At 41.7% G+C, this 15,513-nt stretch overlaps 1 pseudogene; it reads left to right on the top strand.

The window, feature by feature from the left end:
- Positions 1 to 4,226: 4,226 nt before the first annotated feature.
- On the top strand, positions 4,227 to 7,607 carry LOC121137999 (annotated as a pseudogene).
- Positions 7,608 to 15,513: the final 7,906 nt, after the last annotated feature.

A 15,513-nucleotide genomic window follows, 5' to 3' on the forward strand; every position in this document is an offset into this window, starting at 1 on the left:
AATGAGTGCTGCTATAAATACCTTCTGGGAAGTGGGGTTTTCCTTAGCTTGTAAGTGGTCTTAGGTTGCACACTATGGACAGCAGATAAAGAGATCATAAAGGTGGGTGGAAAGCAGAGCCAGGAAATCCTGTAGGTGGCTCTCCTCATTCCTACCCTTTATTCTATACAAAAACAAACTACCAGGATGACTCCACCAAATTGTCAGTGGTCGTCTTTCCCCTGCGCCTCAGCTAATCCTAACTAGAAAAAGTAGTTCAGGCTCATCTATGAGTGTGGTTAATAAATATTCTAAATCATTCTCATGTCAATCACTTAGATTGAGTCTCCCTAGCTCGTATACTCCCCCCTCAACAGGTGGGTTCTGTCATTTTCAACCTCAAAACTGTCTTGATTTTTCTAATGTTCCATAGAGTGAGAGATTAATCTTATTTCCATGAAATGCAGACTATATTAAACAGAAACTCGGGAAGGAGGAGCTTTAGATGGATTTCTTTCTATTGTGTGATGATCAAAATATTTTGTACATGTTATCTCCCTCCAGTTAGTCTTAAATTGGAGAGTCTCTTGAAGCCTGACCACAAGGAAATAAGGTCATTGATTCAATTAGGTTAGCCATTCCCAGTCAGGCTCTACTATGTCTGACTGCAACACTACTTATCTGCCAGTAGAGGATAAATCAATCAATTGGTTTTGACTGCTTGATTTTCTTTCTTTGACACCTTTGGTAGACTCATTGCAGGTGGTCAATTAATAACATAGATGATTCTTCCTAAGGGGGTACAGAGCCAGGGTGGGAGGTACCCTATCCCAGAAGTCACTCATTTGAAGGGATTACATTTCTTAATTTCAAGACCCCACATTGGAAGAAAGATGTTCGTCAGTAACTATTGAATATGTTTTGTACCCTTTGCAAACCAGAATGCTCTTTCAATGTTAAGCCCAGTTGAGGATGCCGTGAAATTCTAGGATTTAAGAAGACAGAATTCAACCATGAAGGATGAAAATTATGAGGAAATGAGAAATTGAATCTTGGCAGTCAGAAATATGAATTGAGAGGTCTTTAGAATCTTCTCATAGCACACGTGAAATGTATCAGGAAGAGTGTTCAAGGAAGATTAACTGAAGGGTTGGAGCAAGGCCACCAAAGAAATTTTGTGGAGACATCCCCAGAACTGTGAGTATGGATGGAATAAAAAGCAAGAAAGAAGATAGCCGTTACAGAGGGTCCTGCCTTTTTTTAGCCTAAAGCACTTCTCAAAGAAATTCTTCTACCCTGACCTCCATATTGTGAACACTGAGACTCCTGATGGAATAAAAAGGACTTCTTCCTGAATTATGTTCATGGAAAGAATACTTTTTTTCAGAGTCAGGGTTTTTTTTGTAACAGCTCTGGCTGTGCTGGAACTACTTCTGTATATCAGGCTGCTCTTTAGTCAAAGAGATCTGCCTGCCTCTGATTCCAAAGTGATGGGATTAAAGGCGTGAACGACCACATAGGCAGGGAGAAAATCTTTTAACTTCATGAGAAGAGTAAATAACAGCTATTAGGAATTCAGACCATTCCCTTATTTGTGGAAAACTTAGTCAGATAAGCAATATGCACTTGTGGTTGTTTTCCTTGGCTCCCAACTAGACTACACTTGAAATTAACTAAAGTCATTAAATGGAGGTCACAACTGTGCCAAATATTTTGCATAAGTTGCTGTAGGTAGATCCACTTGAAACAGTTACACACCTTTAATTCTGATCTGAGGCTAGGCGACACACCCTAAATTGGGACACACCATCTGCTTGAAGCATATAAATGGATACGGAAGGAGGAAGTTGTTGACACTCTGCCTGCTTGCACAAACCTTGTAGCAAGTGCAGCCTTCATTGACATTACAGAATACTTCCTTGAATACTAGCATATAAGAAAGACCAGCTGAGAAGTCCAACCTACAGAACTGAGTAAGTACTGGATACTTGGACTTTCCTTACACAGCTAGCCAATATGGGATGAGCAGGACTGTAGCCATAAGTGATTCTAATGAGTCCCCTTTCTTCATATATGGAGAGATTTATTGTATAAGTTCTGTCACTCTAGAGAATCCTAAGAGAATACTTTTTCTCAATGTATGTATTTTATTTGAATAGGAAACATGCTTGCTTCACATGTTGATCCCAGATCCCAACCCATCCCTTGCTCCTCTACTAGCCCGCCCACTCAGCCCGCCACCCAGTTACCACACCATTCCCCAGAGTGTTTAAGGCCCTCCATAGGGGATCTCCAGTGTCTATCACTTCACCTGTGGGAGGACCTAGTTTGAGAGAGGTTGCCTCCATATGGAACAGGCTCCCACTGATCTACTACCAAAGGCCCCAGAGATTGCCAAGGCCTCCTCACTGATACCAAATTAATCAGAGAATGGATCTGTCCCATGCTGGCCTCTCAGCCATCAATCCGGGATCCAAGTCCTCCTCCTTGTTCAGGTACCCTGTCTCTGTGGTTTTCACCAGCACGGTCTTAACCATTGGCTCATCACTCCTCCCTCATCACTGGGTTTCAGGAGTTCAGTTCAGGGTTTGGCTGTGGGTATCTTCCATCAGTTCTGGATGAAGGTTTGGCAATGTGATCATAGGAGACACTCCCCTGATCCATTTCTAGAATCCATATATGAGTGAATACATATCATTTTTGTGGTTTTGTGACTGAGTTACTTCACTCAGGATGGTTTCTTCTAGTGCCAAACATTTGCCTGCAAATTTCAAGATTCCATTATTTCTCACTGAGTAGTACATCCTTGTTGTATGAGTGGGCATCTTTTAGGTATATGTCTAAGAGTGGAATTGCTGTGTCTTGTGGCAGACTGAGTCCCATTTTCCTGAGGAATATCCATACTGAATTGCAAAGTGACTGTAAATTTTGCACTCCCACCAGCAATGGAGGAGTGCTCCCCTTTCTCCACAAACTCTCCATCTCCATCGTAAACTGTCTTTGATGTTTTTTATTTTAGCCATTCTGATAGGAGTAAGATAATATCTCAGAGTTGTTTGATTTTCATTTCCCTGATGGCAGAGACTGTTGCGTATGTTCTCAAGTGTCTCTCGGGAATTTTAGACTCCTCTGTTGAGAATTCACTATTTAGTTCTGTAGCCCACTTTTTAATTGAATCATTTGGTGTTTTGGAGACTTCTTGATTTATCTGTAAATTTTCGAGATCAGTCCTCCATCAGATGTGGGGTTAATGAAAATCATTCCCATTCTGTGGGTTGCATTTCTGCCTTGTTGGCACTGTCATTTGCCTTACAGATGCTTCTCAGTTTCAGGATGTCAAATTTTTATTAATTGTCGGTCTCAGTGTCTGTGCTATGGGTGTTATGTTCAGAAAGCAGTCTCCTGTTTAAATTCATTAAAGAGTACCTCCCAATTTCTCTTCTAAGAGTTTCAGAGGGGCTTGATTTATATTGAGGTCTTTGATCCATTTGGACTTAAGCTTTGTGCCTGGTGATAGATATAGATCTATCTGCAGTCTTCTACATGCTAATATCCAATTTTACCACCACCATTTGCTGAAGATGCTTTCTTTTTTCCATTGTATGATTTTTGCTTCTTTGTCAAAAATCAGGTATCCGGAGGTGTGTGGGTAAACATCTGGGTGTTCAATTAATTTCCATTGGTCTACCTGTCTATTTTTGTGCCAATCCAAGCTGTTTTCAGAAGTATAGCTTTATAATAGAGCTTTAAGTCAGTGAGGGTGATTCCTATGAATGTTTCTTTGTAATACAGGAAGAACCAAAGCAGAGTATTGTATAATGAGTGTATAATATGTTCCAACTATTCAAAAGTTGTGTATGCTGCTTAAAACTACTTACCTATGGACCTAAGATTCAATCTAGAAAATGGAATGATGTAAAAGTCCCCAGTGGCATTGACTGTCTTCTGTGAAACTAATCTTGAAATCTGCATTGAAAATTTAAATGACATCCAATATTTTACCTCATAGAAGTGGTTCCACATAAGTAACATAATCTCAAATTATAAATCAAGGCTATTCCTGTGTCTCCAGGGTGAAGAAAAATAAATCTCCAGTTCTTCACTTTGGATCAAGTTTGAACTGCAAACTATCTCCAGCAGAAATATCAGAGCACAGTAGGGGTATATTGGCAGATAAATACCTGTGGCAACAGTGTATCTGGAGTCCAACAACATTTTGTAAATACATTATTTTATACATTCTGTATATGATGACTTCGATGAGCAATGATCGTTGTCCACTTTTGCAGGAAAATGCACAGAAGCCAACAGCACATGCAGCACAGCCACAGAAACAAGTGGTACAAGGAACAACTGAACACAGGCAGCTTGCTCAAGTGATCTTTGATTAGAATGATTCAAACTTTGAAGGTAAAGTTCACCAGCTTATGGAAGTGACAGGAATTAGTCAACAAGAAAGTATAGTGGCTGTACATGACTGCGATGGAGATGTGAACACAGCTGTCAATATGCTGCTGGAAGGAGATCTAGACACAACACCATGGGAGACTGTAGGGGGGAAGAAGAAGAATTTTGGGAAAAAAGGCCAGAAAACAAAAAAATCAAAGAGAAGAGAACTGAGAGAAAAACAAATCATGGAAGGGGAAGCAACAACCTGAAAGGAAGAGGTGGCAACAGAGGCAGAGAGTTCAAAGGTAAGGAGAATGGAATTGATAGCAACCAAGGAGTCAAGCCTTCAGAGCGAGGCAGGCAGGGCAGATGCAGAGGAGATGGATGTTACAGGGGCAGCAGGGAAGGAAGGTTCTCTCCTCAAAGCATGGGGACTTTGAACCCCGCAGACTAGTCAGAGTCTGCATTTACAGATAGCAAAGGGAAAATGTCGGGAGTTGGGAAGCTGCTCTGAATGGTACAAATGAGGGCACTGAAGGGATGGGATAGCCTCACAGGACATATCAGGAGGTTCCAAATAAAAGGATTTCTGGACTTAAAGGTTCACGGAAAAATTCTGGGGAAGAGTGCACAAGAGAAGAATGGACTGAAGCCCTTTCTGAAACCCAATTTTTCACTGCATCCTTTGTTCCAGCAGAAAACCACAGCACTCCTGGGCAAAGCGTTGATCGTGTTGCCTTGCTGCAGAAGACTGTCCCTCTCACTGAACCCGCAGAAGAAAACTCGTTTGAAACATCCCAGTGGCACAGCTCCTGGCAAGGACTTGTCTTCACAAATTCTCAACACAGTCATCAGAAGGAACAAGGGACTGGTGGGTCCCCTTCTGCCAATGCCTACTCTCGTCAGAGACTGTCTTCCTTCCTGGGCTCCAGATTTGGAGAATCGGCCCCATCGAAGATGTTGAATATCTCCAACTCCCAGATTTGGGCCAAGTTGAAAGCACCAACTTGGAGCATGGTTGCTGCTATGTCAACTGCACAGCAAAACAGTAAAAGTCCCCCAGCCTCTAGTGCATCTTGGGACCTCAAGCCCTCAGCATCCCAGTCCTCTTCCCTAATTCACTTTGACTACAAATCTCAGCCTAAGCCATCCCCAGTTGTTAAGCACTGGAGCCAGCGACAGAAGCAGCAGACCCTGGCAGTCAGTCTTCCTTCTCATGGTTTGGAGTCCTTTCCTTCCCAGGCAAAAAAACAAGATTCAACACCTGGAGATGGCCCTTTTTCCGCGAACAGACTTTTGACACTTCCCAACATGGCTGTTGAAAATATTGTGTCTGCCCACCAACCGCAGCCCAACCACATCAAACGCCCAAGCACCAGATACCTCCACCTCCAGGTTCTAAGGTTCCCGCTACAGCAGTGGAAATGCCTGGTTATGCAGAAGTCACAGAGTTAAATATTCAGTTTGGAACTCTGGAATTTGGATCAGAACCATCTCTTTCTGATTTTTGATCAGCAAATTTCGCCAGTGAAAAAAAATCAGATGTCCATCAGCTTGTACCCAAAGTCTTTAAGTGACATTTTCAATGCCTCTTTACCCAAGAACAGTGCTGTACAGAACTCCACCAACACAAGTTCCATCATTACCTCCTACAGTCTGTCCAGCTCTTCCTTGAGCTCCACTACCTCAACGACAACGTCTTCCCCTTATCACCAGAAGTCTGTCCATATCGGGATTGCATACCAAAGCCCTGTGTACCCCCCAGATTCAGCTGCAGTGTCAGTTGCAAATGGACATTTTGGTGCCAGAAGTCATAACACAGTAGACAGTACTTCATCCATTTCAGGTCCAAAGCAGACAGACCCTTCAGCCCTCTCATCTGTGGACTCCCTACCCAGCAAAACTGCCTGCACTGCACTTCTGCCTTCTTCATCCCAGCACTCTGCCACGTTGCCATCCTTTCCCCAGTCTGGTGACGTGTCCAGCATCCCCCTTCTCAGCATAGCATTCTCTCTCCAGCCACCAGAATAGTCTTCCTCTGTTCATGCAGAATGTTCTGCAAGCATGCCCACACTCATGCCAGTGTGCAGAGCACCCCATCCTCATCTCCCTTCTCAACAACTGCAACCTCTGCCCCAAGGGCCCTACCCTTGAGGATGGTCTTGCCTGGGAGCAGCATGTGCCTGGGTGGGGCCACTGTGAGTGTAGCAAGCAGCAGTACCAAGGCCACAGCCTAGGTGACCTCAGGCAAAGCACTGCCAACCTGCCTTAGGGAGTTCCTCCTCTGCTACACAATCAGTACCTATTGGTCCCTGGAGTACAGTTTCCTGCTTACGTGTTCTACGGATATGATGATCCCCAGATGTTGAGGTCACAGCTGCCAATGGATTACTATGGCATTCACTTTGGAGCACACACAGCCCTTGCCAGCCAAGAAGGAAGTTTGGATAATAATCTGTATTCAGGTGATATCACAAAGTTTGACTGAGGAGACTCTGTATCCCCTGAATATTCAATGACGAAACTTCATACAAAGCATAGCCAATTCCAGATGCACCACATGGCACAGCAGCCCTTCTTGAATCCTGCTCTGCTCCCCTGGCTATAGCCATCTTGGCCAACCCCCTATAATACAGATGTGCCCAATGCCCTCCAGTATGGCCCTACTATGCTTGTCCAGCCATCCTCGGTGAAACAGCGTGGTCTGATATTCAGCAATCCCCTAATCCTTTTCATCAGGCCAGTGGCTACGTTCAGCACACTTACAGCACAGTTTATAATGATTTATCCTAGGGCACAGCAGCAGGAGACTACACCAAGTGTAGCTATGGTGGATCATTAGAGGCAGCAAACAAGTCGCCTGGATCTGGGCATAGCAAAGAAGTGTTTAGGCACTACTGGCCTACCAGATACAACTAGGTCTTTCTACAACAAGACAGACATTTGACAAGCAGGGATTTCATGCTGGGACAGGCCAACCTTTCAGACAACCCTCTGTCTTTGGCTCCACTGGGCCCCTGGAACCTGGAGCAGACCATGGTATTGCACTCACAGCATTCATGCACATCATGCCTGCCCACCAGAAGTGCCACTACCAGCTGATACAGCACGGCATTCTGCATGATACCCTGAGTGGATCGGGTCAGCACAGCCAGTCCAGATCCCTGCATTCCAAGTCTCATGTCTCCAAACCCACCTATGGCAGCTCTCTGTACTGGACAAATGAGACACTGAAATAAAAGGGTGGGCTCTTCTGCAAGAGAGAACACATGGAGCACATTTCTGGGAGCCCTGTGATATTTCCTAGAATTCTGAGATGTAACTGTCAGCTGAACCTCTGTAGTAAACCTGCCTCCCAGACACACTGTTTTGTGCATTGTATTTATGTATGTATTTGTGAGTTTGCTAGAAGCCTGGAATAGACGGTGTGTGGATACAGAGTAGCATTACAAATGTGCTCTACCAGTCTGGACAACCTCACTGTAGCAATGTCAGCCCCATTCCTACCCCTTCAGCTTTCAGGCCTTCCAAGTAGATCCCAGCTCACTGGCCTGCTTCAAGTAACACTGAAGGGATTGTGGTTTGGGGACTGGCATCAGGTACCAATGAAGAAGTAAGACTTTTCTTTATCTCAAAAAAGTAAGAAAAGAAAAATCAGAGCACAGGAAAGCCAAGGTCTGTAACTACACGTGAATCAGCATACAGAATTTATGTGACAGATAATCCATCAGCAACTTACAATGTTTTACTGGAGAAAATGCAGGAATGCATAAAAAGCCAAAATTTTTCCATCAGAGACAATGACTAATGGTGTTTGAGAGGACACACTAATGGGGTCGATGAAGAAAGCATAGATGACTTGTCAGGTTACATACTGTTGTTCAGTTGTCCAAAGAATCAAGTTTGGGCCAAGGTCCAGCTCTGGATCTAAAGCACTGAAGGGGAGATAGTCCTTGGAATGAGGTCTGGAAGAGTATTTAAGCACAGAGCAGGCTATGAATGAGGATTCAAAGGTTCATTCTTTGAGATTTCCTGTTGCACCTTATGTATTGTCTTCTCCCTGAAGATGAGCTCACCCTCTTCTTGAAGACAACAATGTTCTAAGACTTTTGCACCATCAGTGATCACATCTGGAAGCCTGGAATCCATTTCTTATGTTCATGATGGCAGATTAACTAGGAGAGCTGTGGGAGAATCATCTCTTCACAGACTTCTTCCTTGTGGTAGCTGCCCAGGAATTCCTTGCTCACTGTGAAGGTTTAGCAGCTCACTCTCCAGTTTTCAGAAACATGTTAGAGCATGTCCTGTATGAGACAAGAAGAACAAATCTTAGAGATCCATGATCTGGAGCCACAAGCCTTCAAGTCAATGATGGGCTTCATTTACACTGGGAAGCCCTCAGACATCCACAGCATGGCAGTTACTCTGCTGGCAGCTGCTGACAAGTATGATCTGGAGCTTTTGAAACTCATGTGTGAGGGTGCCCTCTGGAGGGACCTCTCTCTATGGAGAATGCTGCACACACTCTCCTCTTGGCTGACCTCCACAGTGCTGGGCACCCGAAAACACAAGCACTGAATTTCATTACAGTTCGTGTTCCTGTGATTTCTGAAGACAATGGTAGGCATATATCCCACTTTGTGACTGAAGAATACTCCTGACTGTCTTTTACACAGGGTCCTTTCCTGCATCCTGATTTCAAATTCTTAGAAAGACTCTAGGTCTCAGTCAGGTGTGACATAGAGGATTGATCTAGGTGTAGTAACCACTATTTTTTACAAGGATACCTTGGTAGAGTTTGGGCTCTATGGAGTGTTTACAGTGAATCTGGGAAAGCTCAGGATTTAACAGAGCACTAAAGGAGTTGGAAATGAACTGTGGGTTTTTGAGGGGTGTAAGCCACACTCTGCTCTACATTCTCACACTTCAACCTTATTGATGAACTGATTTGAATTTTGTCCCATGAGTTTAAACTGAGATTCAGTTTAGCTGCTGGCTCTGAACACATCCCAGTAAGTTTTCCTTGGAGTAAATAGTCTTGATTTGACTGAGAAGCATGTATGATGAAGGGCTCAGAGCAAAGGAGAAACCCAAAAGGAATGTTTGCTTACAGAGTACAGGAAGAGAAAGAAGATGATTTTTATCTCCAAACTCAGTTCACAAAAGCAATTTTTGATCTTACACTTGACCTGTGTTCAGTTCCTAGCATACACAAGGAACTTTTTTACCACCTGTAGCTGGATATTCTGAGAATCTGAGGTTCTCCTATCATCCTCCTGGGCACCTCCATCTCTGTACACAATATTTTAATCAAATATAATATGAATAAAATTTTAATCAGTTTATGATTCCAGTGCACTTTCTGTTTGAGGAAGTCTATTTTAGTCGGCCATATATACTAAAATGTCAATAAAATGAAACCTAATGAAACTCTGCTACACTCAAATTTGTGCAGAGCACAGTCAGCACTGTCCACGAGCTGATGGAAGAATATACTGTGATCCACTGAAAAAAATTAGGCAGAGCTCAGAACCTCCGGGAAAAGAGAAAGGACAGAGTGTAGGAGCTAAAGGGATAAAAGACACCAGGAGAACAGAGCCCACAGAATCAACTCAGCAGTACTCTATAGTCTCAAAAAGACTAAAAAGGCCCTCACAGATATGTGTGTCTACACTATGTCCTCTGTACACCTGTTGTGTTTATTGTGCTTGGGATTTCTTTGGGACTGCTACCAGTGGGAGTGGGGAGAGTCCCTGACTTGTTTATCTGATCATGGGAACCTTGTCTTCTTCCTGGATTGGCTCTTTGAACCTTGATATGAGGGTTTGTGCTAAGTCTTATTGCATCTTGTTATGCTGTGCTCAGCTGATATCACCAGAAGGCCTGCTCTTTGGTGAAGGGTTACAGGAGTTAGAATATCTGTGTGGCTTTATGGAGGAGAGATTATGATCATGATGGATTGCATGTGTGAAGAAAAAAATAAAAATAAAAATATGAACAACTAGAAAGATATCTGAGGAAGAAGAATTTGGACAGATCTGTAAAGGCAAAAAGAACATATAGATCCTTAGTAAATGCCTATCAAATGGTGCATTCCCAAACAAGGAGAGCAAGGATACCTCGGTAGAGGGAGCTGTTATGGGCTTAATGTGAAACCTGGCACAGAGACATTCCCAGAATTCCACAAGGATGGCCTCAGCTAAGAATCTATGAAAAGGGTACCTTATATTCCCTTCTCCTATAATGAGATTGATGACTCCCTTAAATGCTGTCATATAGCCATCATCCAGCAGTTGATGGAAGCAGTAGCAGAGATGAACAGATAATCACTGAGCCAAACTCCTGGAATCTAGTTGTAGATATAGAGGAGTTATGACCAAAGTGTTCTAGATCATTCAAGGGGAACCACAGAACCAGCTGACCTGAGCACGTAGGAGCTCACAGATTCCAGACTGTCAGCAGAAGAAACTGTACTAGGCCTTCTGAAGTTGGGGGTCAGCTGGGAGGCTTGGGAAGTCTATGGGACCATGGAGAGTGGAACCAGTATTTATCTCTAGTGCTTGAACTAGCATTTTGGAGCCCTTTCCCTCTGTAGGGATTCTCTTTCAGCCTAGATTCAGGGGAAAGGGCCTGCCCCAAATGATGTGAAAGACTTTGATGATCCAAGAGTGAATTTACTACTAATGACCATCTTAGATATCTGGCAATGCTTCCTTTGGGCCCTGTATAACTTTGTAAATGATCCAGTTTTCTTTCCTGGTTCTCAAAATCTATCCCAAGCATTCAAAGATACAGAATAAAGAAAGACTATTAAGAGCATCTAAGGAAAATGTCAAGTAACATATAAAGGCAAACCTATCAGAATTACATCTGATTTTTCCATTGGAACTGGGAAAGGCAGAAGGTCCTGGATACATATTCTACCAACACTAAGAGACCAAGGATGTCACCCCTGACTACAATCTCCATCAAATCTTTCAATCACTATAGATGGAGAAAACAAGATATTCTATGAGATAACCAGAATCAAACAATACATATCCACTCCAACCCAAGGAAGTCAACAATAGTCAGAAAAACATAAGCAATAGATAATCACCCCTCACCAATAGCCAACAGTAAAACGGTGAAAATCCACATATAATTCCACCAGAAAAGATATTCCAAAACAAGCAAGAATGAGCAATCAATGGTCATTAATATCCCTCAATATTAATGGTCTTAACTCTCCCATAAAAAACACAGGCTAACAGAATTGATTCAAGGACAGACCCTAACCTTCTGCTCCATACAAGGAACACAACTCATCTTCAAAGATGGACATTAGCTCAGAGTTAAAGTTTGGGAAAAGATTTTCCAATCAAATGGACCCAAGAGACAAGTGTGGGCAGCAATCCTAATATCTAACAAATTAGACTTTAAAATAAAATCAATCAAAAGTGATGAAGCAGATCATTTCATATTCATCAGAGGAGAAATCCACCAAAATCAAGTTTCAATTCTGAACATCTATGCCCCAAATACAAAGGCATGATACATTTGTAAAATATACATTACTAAAGCACAAATCACATAAAAAGCCCCACAACTTATAGTGGGAGAATTCAACACACCACTCTCACCAATAGACAGGACTATCAGACAGAAGTTTAACAAAGAAGCAAATTAACTAATAGAAGTTATGACTCAATTGGGATTAACAGACATCTATAGAACATTCCTTCCAAATAGAAAAGAATATACCTTCTTCTCACCTCCACATGGAACTTTCTCAAAATTCGACCACATGCTTGGCAACATATCAAAACTCAACAGATACCAAATAATTGGAATAACTCCATGTATCATATCAGATGAACATGCATTAAAATTCTAACTCAACTACAACACAAATTGCAGAAACCCTGCAAACTCATGATAATTGAGTAATGTGCAATTGCCACATTCCTGTGTCAAAGAAGAAAAAGAAAAGAAATTAAAGACTTTCTAGAATTCATTGAGAATGAAGACAAAACTCACTCAAACTTATGGGACACTTTGTAGCAGTGCTAAAAGGGAAGTGCATAGCACTAAGTGCCCACAAGAATAAACTGGAGAATAGTTACAATGGAGACCTAACAGTACAGCTGAAGCTTTAAAAGACAAAGGAGCAAACTCTTCTAATTTAAAAATACATTTGTGTTTCTTTGGGGGATACTTGTATCACGTAGGTGAAATTATAACATTGATAATTATATGTTGCATTTTCAATTAATATGAAATAATTAAATTATGTTTTGTGAAATTATGAGCTGGTTACTGTTTTCATTTGGAAATTCATCAGGGCATAAGGTGACATGCCTGTGTGTCACATTGAGAAAGGATTGACTTATAATGGCTATTCTTTTTTTGTCAACTTGACTACATCTGTAACAAATGAAAATCTGATATTGAAGTGCACACAAGAGAGGGAATTTCGATTAATTTGAAGTAGGAAGAACTACTTGTTTTGTATATGTTCTGGTTCAGAGACCAACTCCTTTACCCTGGGTCTTGATGCAGAAAGGCATACTTTAAATTGGACCCCACCCTCTGGTAGAAGTATGTGAAAAGCATGGAAGACAAGGCTTTGTGATTATCGAGGTTGCTCATATCTTGCTTGTAAGTTTGCAGGCTTGCTTGCCTCCACAAGTTAGAACCTTCTTCTTTGGAATTCCAGTATCTACTGAAGATCATCTGAGACAACCATAATCACAAAGTGAGCAATTTTTCGATTTACCGTGTTTCTGTGTATAGCCAACCATTGTTGGATTACTTGTAGCACAGGTATAAGTCATTCTTACAGTTAGCCACACACATTATATTGAGATCTTCTCACAGTACAGCATTAATGGATCTGGAATGGTATTTCCATGATGGTTTATCTGCTGGGGAGAAGCAAATAACAAATAAAATTTGGTGGACCCATTGCAGGGAATGGGACTGGAATGTATTGGATTAAAAGGAAGGAAATTAAACAAGCACTTTAAGATGTCCCTGCCTGACTCTGCTAACTGTCTACCATACATGAATTCTTCGACCCTGACTTCTATGTTGTTAACAGAGACCCCTGATCTGTAAGGAAAACACCTTTTCCCAGATCATGTTTGTGGTAGAAATTCTTGAAACACCATGAAAACAGTAAAAAAAATCTGTGTAGACGTGGACACTACACCTTCCTTAGTGAATGATAAAACACAATAAGAAAAATACCCTTGTGATGGCTATTCTTGGTTCCCAAATTAACTACATTTGGTAATATACTAACTAAAATTCAAATTTGGAAGGAACACTTGAGAAAAAAATGTTTGCTTAAGTTGAAGTAGGTAGGTTGACTTCCAATATGGACTTTGGAGGTCCAAAGATGGTACTAACCATTTGGTGTAGGTCCACTTGGTGTGTCTAGTCTGTATTAACTTGTGTTTGTACCAGAAAGGGGGAGTGTGGAAAAGACAGAGTCACAGAATAGAGTCAGGAGGGAAATTCAGTGGATAATGAATGCCCCACGTTTATTCTTCAACATTCTTAAATGCCTTAAACAAACAGTAGAAAATGGCCCAAGACTTCTTCCAAACATTAGGTAGTAAATCCTTAAACTAAATCTCTTTTTAACCGGACTTGAGGTTTAAGAGTAACCACACCTCAGACCAAGTCTCTTGTTATTTAGATAAGACATCCTTGCCTAAGACCAACCATCCTACAGTAGCCATGCTTTGGAACTTGTGGTCTTACATCTTTAACCTTGGAAGAGTAAGGATAGCTTTGAAATCGTAAACAGTAAACCAAGATGAAGCAAAGCCATTTTTACTAAAACCCCTAAAAGACACAAAGGTTTAATCCAGATCTTGAGGCCGGTAAGTACACACCTTTACTCCAGAATTTGAGTCCAGTAAGCACACACCTTTAATGCAGGACTTGAGTTCAGAAGACTTACCTTTAATTGGGCCACACCCTCCTATGGCAGAGTACAAAAGGCCAAGAAACAAGGAAGTTGGTTCTCCTTGAATGCTCCCCCTCACCTGGCAGGAAGCCATTGCTTCACTGGAATTAGAGAATATTTATTCTCACTTTAAGCATTTACTGACCACCAGCTGACAGACACCTCTCACCTACTGAATTTAGTAAGTCCTGGATTTTGTACTTGCCTTGACAGGTAGCCATTGTAGTATGAACATGACCCCAGGACTAAGTCATTCTAATGAATCCTCTTTCCTCACATATAGAGAGATTGATTGCATTGTTCTATTGCTCTAGAGAACACTAGTAATACATTTTTCCAATAAGAGTGTATGAAATGTTCAAAACAATTCAAAAGGTATACGGAAATGTCAAAATTGACCTATTGTGATAAAATTAAATCTGGTAAAATGGAGTGATATAGAAGTCCCCAGTAGACAAGACTGTCTTCTATGAAACTTTTAATACAATCTCAAAGGAGAATGTCACTGAAACCCGAGATTTCAGACACAAAGAATAGGAAGTACAAATAAAAATAGAAATTAAAATTTTAACTATTATCTCTAATTGTGACCTCCAGGTTAAAGAAGGAAAACTCCAGTTCTTCATTTTGAATCGAGGTTAACCAATCTACTGAGCCTTGGGTAGTAGATCAGTATTTATCTCGAGTATATAAATGGACTTTGGACTCCCATCCAACAATGAGAGATGCACTCTCACCCTGAAAACTTGGGGGAGGGTCTAGGCCATGCTCTGGATGAAAAGACAGATGATGGACACACCCATGGAGGGCCTTACCCTCCCTGGGGAAATGAGGGGATATTGGGGGGGTTGGTGGGCGGGCATGGGAAGAGGGGAGGGAAATGTAGAGGGACCTGGAATTGACATGTCAAGCAATGTTTTTTCTAATTTAAATTTAAAATTAAAAATACATAAAAAAACAAAATACCACAAGAATATATTTTAGGGGAATTGGCATTAGAGAGCTTGGGACTACACTCCGATCAGCATCCAGAAATACTCCTATAAGTATACATGCAGCAATTTCCATTTTCACTAGGAGCAAATGTGGAGGACAAACATTAAAAGTACCACTTTCTCATGAGGTGCTAATGATACACTTGAATGGTGTTTTAAAGTACACCTGCACGGGGTTGGTGAAGAAAGAGA

Source organism: Mesocricetus auratus, unplaced genomic scaffold (genome assembly GCF_017639785.1).
Source record: "Mesocricetus auratus isolate SY011 unplaced genomic scaffold, BCM_Maur_2.0 contig_4730_pilon_obj, whole genome shotgun sequence".
Taxonomy (NCBI): domain Eukaryota; kingdom Metazoa; phylum Chordata; class Mammalia; order Rodentia; family Cricetidae; genus Mesocricetus; species Mesocricetus auratus.